We start from the raw sequence: 6994 nt of genomic DNA on the forward strand, positions 1-6994 counted from the left end.
GTTCTCTCTGCAGCGGTTCTCTCTTAAACTCCCTTCATTTTTGTTCTGAGCTGATCTGTGTACCTCTGGTGTTCATTTGGCTGTCCTTGGTATACAGTATGTATCATGTATCATAAACAGGGATAGAATGCACTTTCTGCATTAGTATTGCTGTATTTTCTTCTGTACATACAGTAGACACGTGTGAGGCTAATGTGCATTTTTTTCTTACATGGAGAGGCGTGGAGAGGTTTGGTGCCGTTCACCTGCTTCTGAAATTTGTTATCTGTTTGAATTTTACACAGAGCACATACTGCCAGCTTCCAATGTAGAACTGTTTACTTTTGGGGTGAATGGGCAACACTAGCAGACACAGAGAATGAAGTCGCTTTTGTGTATACACTGCAAAAGCAATAACTTGGAGATTAGTCGATGCGGAATTGGACAATTGCGAATCAGGCAGATTGTTTGCCTGCATATGTTTGCTGTGCAGACAGACTCCTGCGTTGGTCTCAGTGGATCCTCCGCTTCTGGTGCGTAAATGATGCGTCTTTAGCACCCGTAGATTCAGGACAGGGCGTGGCATTCGTGTCTGGCTCTGTGCTTTCAGCTGCTAAATCACTGGTTCCCACCTATTTTTATACAGTCTATGGTTCACACACACAGTGGAAGGAGCTGAGGCGGGTCACAAGATGACACATGAAACGAGTTACTGACTGTAATTACACTTTACCACTGATATTCACACCAGTCAAATTAAGCACAGCACTTGTGACAGTACATAGACTGCACTAATAACCCTGTACAGTACTGGTACAGATTATGGAAACCCTGCATTTATAGACAGATTTTGATGGTTAATGCAATATTTTGCAACAATTTCTCTTTTTGGCATAATAAATGTAATATAAACAAAAATGAAGAAATAATTGGTATTTGTGTTAAACAATAATCATAACATCTTCTTTTATTAGTTCTTTATTAGTTCACACCTACATAATTCAGCTGTCTAATATATCTTATGTTGGAAATTTTATAATCAGTTTGTACAAATTACTAATGGTCACGTAATGTTACCACTGAAGAACTGTTTCAAATATATTTTTACCGATGAAAATGGCTCCAAGAAGAACAACAGAAGGAAAGGGACAGAGAAAGGTTTTAAAAGTTCTAGTTCAGTGTTTCCATAATTTGTGCTAGTATTGTACAGTAAATGCTACTGATTTTACCAAATGTATTCTAAAAAAGAAGCTAATTCCAAATTTTAACTTAAGAAGGTTTAATACTATAATAATGGGTGGGCGGGTCACAGAAAACATATTGGCTAATTAAGTGTGCCATGGGCTCAGAGACTTCAGGAGCCCCTACGCCAAAGCGCTAATGTTGTGAATGCCACTCAGAGGAAGGTGTGGAGGCAGACAGCACACAGTTCATTCCCGGCCAGCAAACACTCCGTGCCCACTGGCTGCCCGCTCTCACCCATCATCCAGAAACAGTTCTCGGTCCGTCAGCATCTGCAAATCAGCACTTTAGCACTCAGTTGAGGCAAAGCAGTCGAGATAGCTGTTAAAGAATGCTAAGTAGGGGTGAATGGGCCTTCCTCTTGTGGACCACAGTGGTGCTGATTTGAAATGTGGCGTAGATTTGAACAGCTGGACTGGATAGGTTGTAGCGATGTTGCAGCAACAAGACTGGCCAACCAAATACAAAATGGCCGTTCCAGAATGGGAGACAAAATCATGGATCAACATTCATGGAATAATCATGGGAGAAAAAACATACTATTCTAATACAATAAAGTAAGTTATGCATGCAGTTTTCTGATAATAAACTCTTCCAGTTCACAGGATAATCAGCATGCTTCTTTCTTTACTGGTTTTCACCCACATCTGAAGTGAGGCAGGCAGAGTAGCACTTTGGGGACACATTCGCCAGCCTCATACAAACTGATCAATGTCTGGAGGAGGAAATTAGGTTTTTTCATTTTCTCAGTGACCATGTTTCATTAGAGATATATAGCAGAGGTTGCATTGTATGAATACCTGCAGGATAGAATGTTCAGTGTGACAAAGGCTTTTATAAAGTACATTTAGCCTCTGTTGTGCGTAATCTCTCTTGAGGTTTACACTGTGAATGCTTCTTTCACCTCTACCCTGTACGTGTTAAGGTTTCGGTGCGCACCATCCCTCACCGTTACGGTGCCGTAACCTGGATAGATTAGATCCCTGCCCCGTCTCTGCTCACTCACGTCCCGTTGCCCCCTTGCAGCGTGGGCCGACGGTGGGGAGTCATAAACCTGAAAGATGACCGTCTCCCAAATAATGCCATTATTGCCCTGTCTGGCAGAGGTGAGCAGATGGCAGTTATGTGAGCTTTCCAATATTGCCTGTCTAGACCCAGGGCCAATTTTCCACACAAGTATGAACATTAGCTTTAGTGCGGAGGGAAGTGTTGTGGCTGATGTACAGCACTGCACGCTCTTATGAAAATGGAATATATAGAAAATATATTGGGAAAAAATGTATTATCAAGATATTGCAACACTTCACAATATATGGGTAAATTCTTTCCACTTACATCATATATATTTAATGTTTTTTACATTGTATGTATTTAATGTTTATAACTGTCTATTTATGATATTTTTTATTTTATTTTTTATAACATATGTTTGCAATAATTTGCGGTATATTCCATTTCCATCAGGGTGTCTCTGAAATGCAATCCCTGCTGTCTCACTACTGGTCTGTTATGAATGTAGTAGACCACCACTGACCTTCTGTGCAAATTTATGGACTTGATTTGGATGTAGAAAATAAAGAGCAGCTGGACAGCCCTGCATTTTCCAACAGGCTGAGTAATGTCAGGCTTGAGGGGTCCAATTTCTTTAGGCCAATTTACATGACCCGGTCGGGGTGACGTCCAATTTAACTCAATTCAAAAAATGAATAGCTGTGTCCTCATAGAATATTATAGGCTTTATTCAATTCATGAACTGAATTTCAAATTTGTTTCCTGAATCGACTGAATTGAAATGGAACCGATCCCAAATCATGATACGTAGCTATGCGTCACACCTCGAAGACTTCTGAAGTTGAGGTGCTTAACATGTGATCACATTTGCTGAGGGTTTGCTCATGTGACAAGTCACATAAAGAGAACCTTTCATTGTTTATGCTCACCACTGTATCCCGGCAGGTCACATTGCAGAACATCTCTCCAGTCCATATTTTTGCCCGGGCAAAGGGAGACGCGCTGAAAGAGAGTTTTTCGGAACATCTGGAGATTGGCGTGTCGCCTGTCTCATCCCGAGCCTAAGTTTCTGCAGACGCGTTTGATTAAGGAGGAGAGCGGGGGATTAAACCGAGAGTGAGGTGACCGAGTGCAGCGGGGAGAGAGAGCGGGAGCAGGAAAGTCGTGTGAACACATCACTGGCTTCCATGCTGGAATGTTTAGACTGCCTCCCCAGAGGAAACGTGGAAGTCATTATGAAGCCGCACATTGTGCTGTTTCTGGAAAGGAAAAGCAAACTACGATCACACAGAAATCCCTCCGCACTCTCCTTCAACCTGCTGGAGCGGTTGGGGGGTGAGGGGGGGGGGGGGGTCGGTGGTCAGTGGTACTGGTGCGTGTCACAAGATAATTTGATTCTGTAAAGCCCCCCGAGTGTGGGTGTGTGTATGTAAGTGTGCATGCGTGTGTCTGTGTTTGTGTGTGCATCATCTGTGTGTATATGTTTTTGTGTATGTGTGTGAATGTGCTTTTGAATGTGTGAATGTGTACATGTTTGTACATGTGTATGTTTGTGTGTGTGCTTGTGAATGAGTGTGTGTATGTGACCGCACATGTATATGCGTTAGCGTGATAGTGGTTCTTTCTGCCTGCGGGCGGTGGCCATTTCAGAAAGCTTAGGAGATGAAGATCTATTTATTATGTCTTGATCCTGACCAGAGCCCAGACATGACAGATTGTGTTTATTTTGTCATGGGGTGTGTTCGGTGATGAAGTTTGGGTGAAATGTCAGGAATGACCGGTCATGGTTGGACAGCAGCACAGGGCCCCTCCAGAACTGCTTTGAGCCATTTGCCCCAGTGACCACAGACACAGACAACCAATCATAGTACAGTCATATGCCCCAGTGACCACAGAAACACACAACCAATTATAGCACAGCGTAATCTCACAGAATAAACCAATCATAACGCAGCTTACCAAACAGAGACAGCCAACCAGTCTTAACTCTGCCCACCTCACGGAGATGAGCAACCTGCATAATGGAGCTCACCTCACATTCACAGGCGACCAGCTCATCTCCTCTGAGACAGCCAGTAGATGCAGTGCATGTAAGGAAAAGAATCTGAAAAAGAAAATCAGTGAGTGTTCCTTGCAGTTAGAAATGGCACGCCCCCACCCCCAATGCTTGCATTTTTGACCCTGTAATCAGTGTAATCATACATAATGTTTGTGTGGCCACTTTCATTATATCAGAATAAGAGTTAAAAGAGATGCAGTGTTTCCTTTTCGTTTATGCATGAAACATAAACAAACAACTACGCGCAGTCTGATATGTGGTACCAGTGGGCCTGGTTACTTTTTCTCCAATGAGAAATGAAGTCATTGTTGCCTGCGCCTGCTGCATTTTCCTGTGGCAGCCTCACTTTGTGCAGTCACTCTGCTGAAGCCTGCTCCTTGTCCCAGATGTGACCTATGACTCAAGCTGTGGTCTTTTCACACGTTACAACCCAGTCCCTCAGTTTCAGGAAAATGATCCAGTTCCAACGAAGAGTTGTTTTTTTCCCGCCAAAAATGAGTCACGATGAAGATTCTCTTTGTTTTGTTCATTTCTGTGCAATCAGCCTCAGGATTTACAGTAACATGTTAAATATTTCCTAGATGTAATACAATAACAGTGCTATGATAGGGTACAGGAAAGATGTCAAATCTCTCAGCACCCCAAAAAAACTATCTTAAAAAACATTTCTACCGTATGATCTTAGTTAAACCCTCTCTTCATGTTACGTAAAATTACGTAAAACAACAAATGCTTTATGCTGTGTGATTATATGTAATATTGGTCTGCATTTTTAAGGCACAAAATTGACAATTTAAAGCACTTAAACCGGATATTTTTTATTGTATTTATTATTTAATTTATTTGATTGTATTTATTATAATTTATTATTATTTTATAATAAAGATTATGATAAATATTGATTTTTCAAAGTTATAATATCGGCTTTTAGGATCACATATTTCTGAGCTAATGAAAGTAATCTAAATCACTAACTACTGTCCCTGAACAGAGGGCAGAAATGAATTTGAATTAAAAAGCTAGCATGCCCGGCTGGGCCTAAATCTGATATGACTGCTGGTACTGTTTCCACGGCAGCATTGCATCCACATCCACTAGGCGTTCTGTTACCGTGTTTCTCCAACCTGTGTATTAAGCAGCTATTTGTGTCGGCTGTTCTTTTTATTTTTATCCTGCCTTACAGTATTCAGTGTTCTTTGAGTGGGAAAAAGTGAGAAAAAAGAATAGGTGAGAGAAAAAAGAGAGAAAGAAAGAAGAGAGGGAACGAGGGAGAGGGACTGCTATTAATCTTTACAGAAGATTTTACTTCTGGTGCAAAATGGCTTGGGCCCAGACAATCGCTCCTGTGACAGCTAATTATTTTATCTGAGCTCCCACCACCCCGACTCAGCCGTGTTCTCAAGCCCACCAGCTCACTGTCTCTCCCTGGCCCTCGCTGTCACATGAGATTCTGTCTGCTGGGCCGACCCAGATAAATGTGTGGAATATGGGCTAGTGGCAGCTGCTGGGGAGAGTCAGGGTGAAACACAGACACACTCTCTCTCTCACACACACTCAGACACACACACACGTGCACACACACACACAAACACATGTACACGAGCGTTCGCGCACACACAATGGGTTTTTTGGTCGATAAAGAGATGAAACAAAAGCTTTACAGTGTGTAAGGAAGGGTGTATGCAACCGCCAGTTGAGTGATTCTATAGCCGCGTTTCCACCGCAGGAACTATACCCCGGAACTAGGAACCTTTTGAGGAACTTAAGCCGCGTTTCCACCAAAATTACCCGGAACTTTCAGTCCCAGGAACTACTTTACCAGGAACTAAAAGGTTCCTTCAGCCAATGGTTGTCTGCGTTTCCACCGGGGTCTAAAGTACCGCGAAGGTTAGGCAAATTAGCCCACTGACGTATGAAAAGTTGTCGTCGGTCCATCTGTCATATGATTTCTTCTGTAACCCCACACTACCACCGAAGTAGCCTACATTATTTTCTAATAACCGGGACAGCCCGGAGGGGTTTATTCCACTTATATACAACGGGTTACCAACAATGACTATATATGGTTACTTTTGTATTTATTGATTTTCATATATCCTCTCAAACACATTCATTATGTTTTTATGCGAACATTCGCTTTCATGTCTTGACATCCGAAGCGACAGAATGCATTCACATTTATATGTATAACTGGCAACAACAGCAGAAACATGCACACGTTGTAAACAATTTGCTGTTTGATTATTTTCTCGTCGTCAATTCCATATAGGCTAATCGCAAAATGACAAGAATAGAACGAAAACTCGGACTTGCATGAAAATGTAAATTAGTAGTGGTACAGCCACCGTTTGCTTTCCTTCCAAGTTACTGCTAGCCGAGCAGCGAAGTGTGCCCTCCAGATGCGAACCATGCACCATAAATTAGTCCATAGTCTTCCTGGTCTTTTCGTGGAATTGAAAAATGGCAGTAAAATTACGGCAGTCTGAAAAGCTAAAGGGAAGATTACTAGAATTAACCTGTTATTTTACCCTGACAAAAGTGCGGAAGGTGATTTCCAGTTTGCTTGTACTGTATCACCAATGTTAATTATGCAGAACTACCGCATACCTCACATAACTGTATCAAACGTTTTGAGTCAATTACAACGGGCTAACAAAGAAAATCCGGAAGAAAATATTCAGCAACCGAATTAATCCGTTTGAA

At 42.0% G+C, this 6994-nt stretch overlaps 1 long non-coding RNA gene across 1 annotated transcript; it reads right to left on the reverse strand.

Annotated features, from left to right (window-relative positions):
- Positions 1-300: 300 nt before the first annotated feature.
- On the reverse strand, positions 301-5992 carry LOC135263464 (uncharacterized). The gene is made up of 2 exons (XR_010332472.1): positions 2171-5992; positions 301-1670 (listed from the first exon to the last, which is right to left on the reverse strand). It is a non-coding gene; the product is annotated as an uncharacterized LOC135263464 (long non-coding RNA).
- Positions 5993-6994: the final 1002 nt, after the last annotated feature.

The sequence above is a fragment of the Anguilla rostrata genome, chromosome 9 (assembly GCF_018555375.3).
Source record: "Anguilla rostrata isolate EN2019 chromosome 9, ASM1855537v3, whole genome shotgun sequence".
NCBI lineage: Eukaryota > Metazoa > Chordata > Actinopteri > Anguilliformes > Anguillidae > Anguilla > Anguilla rostrata.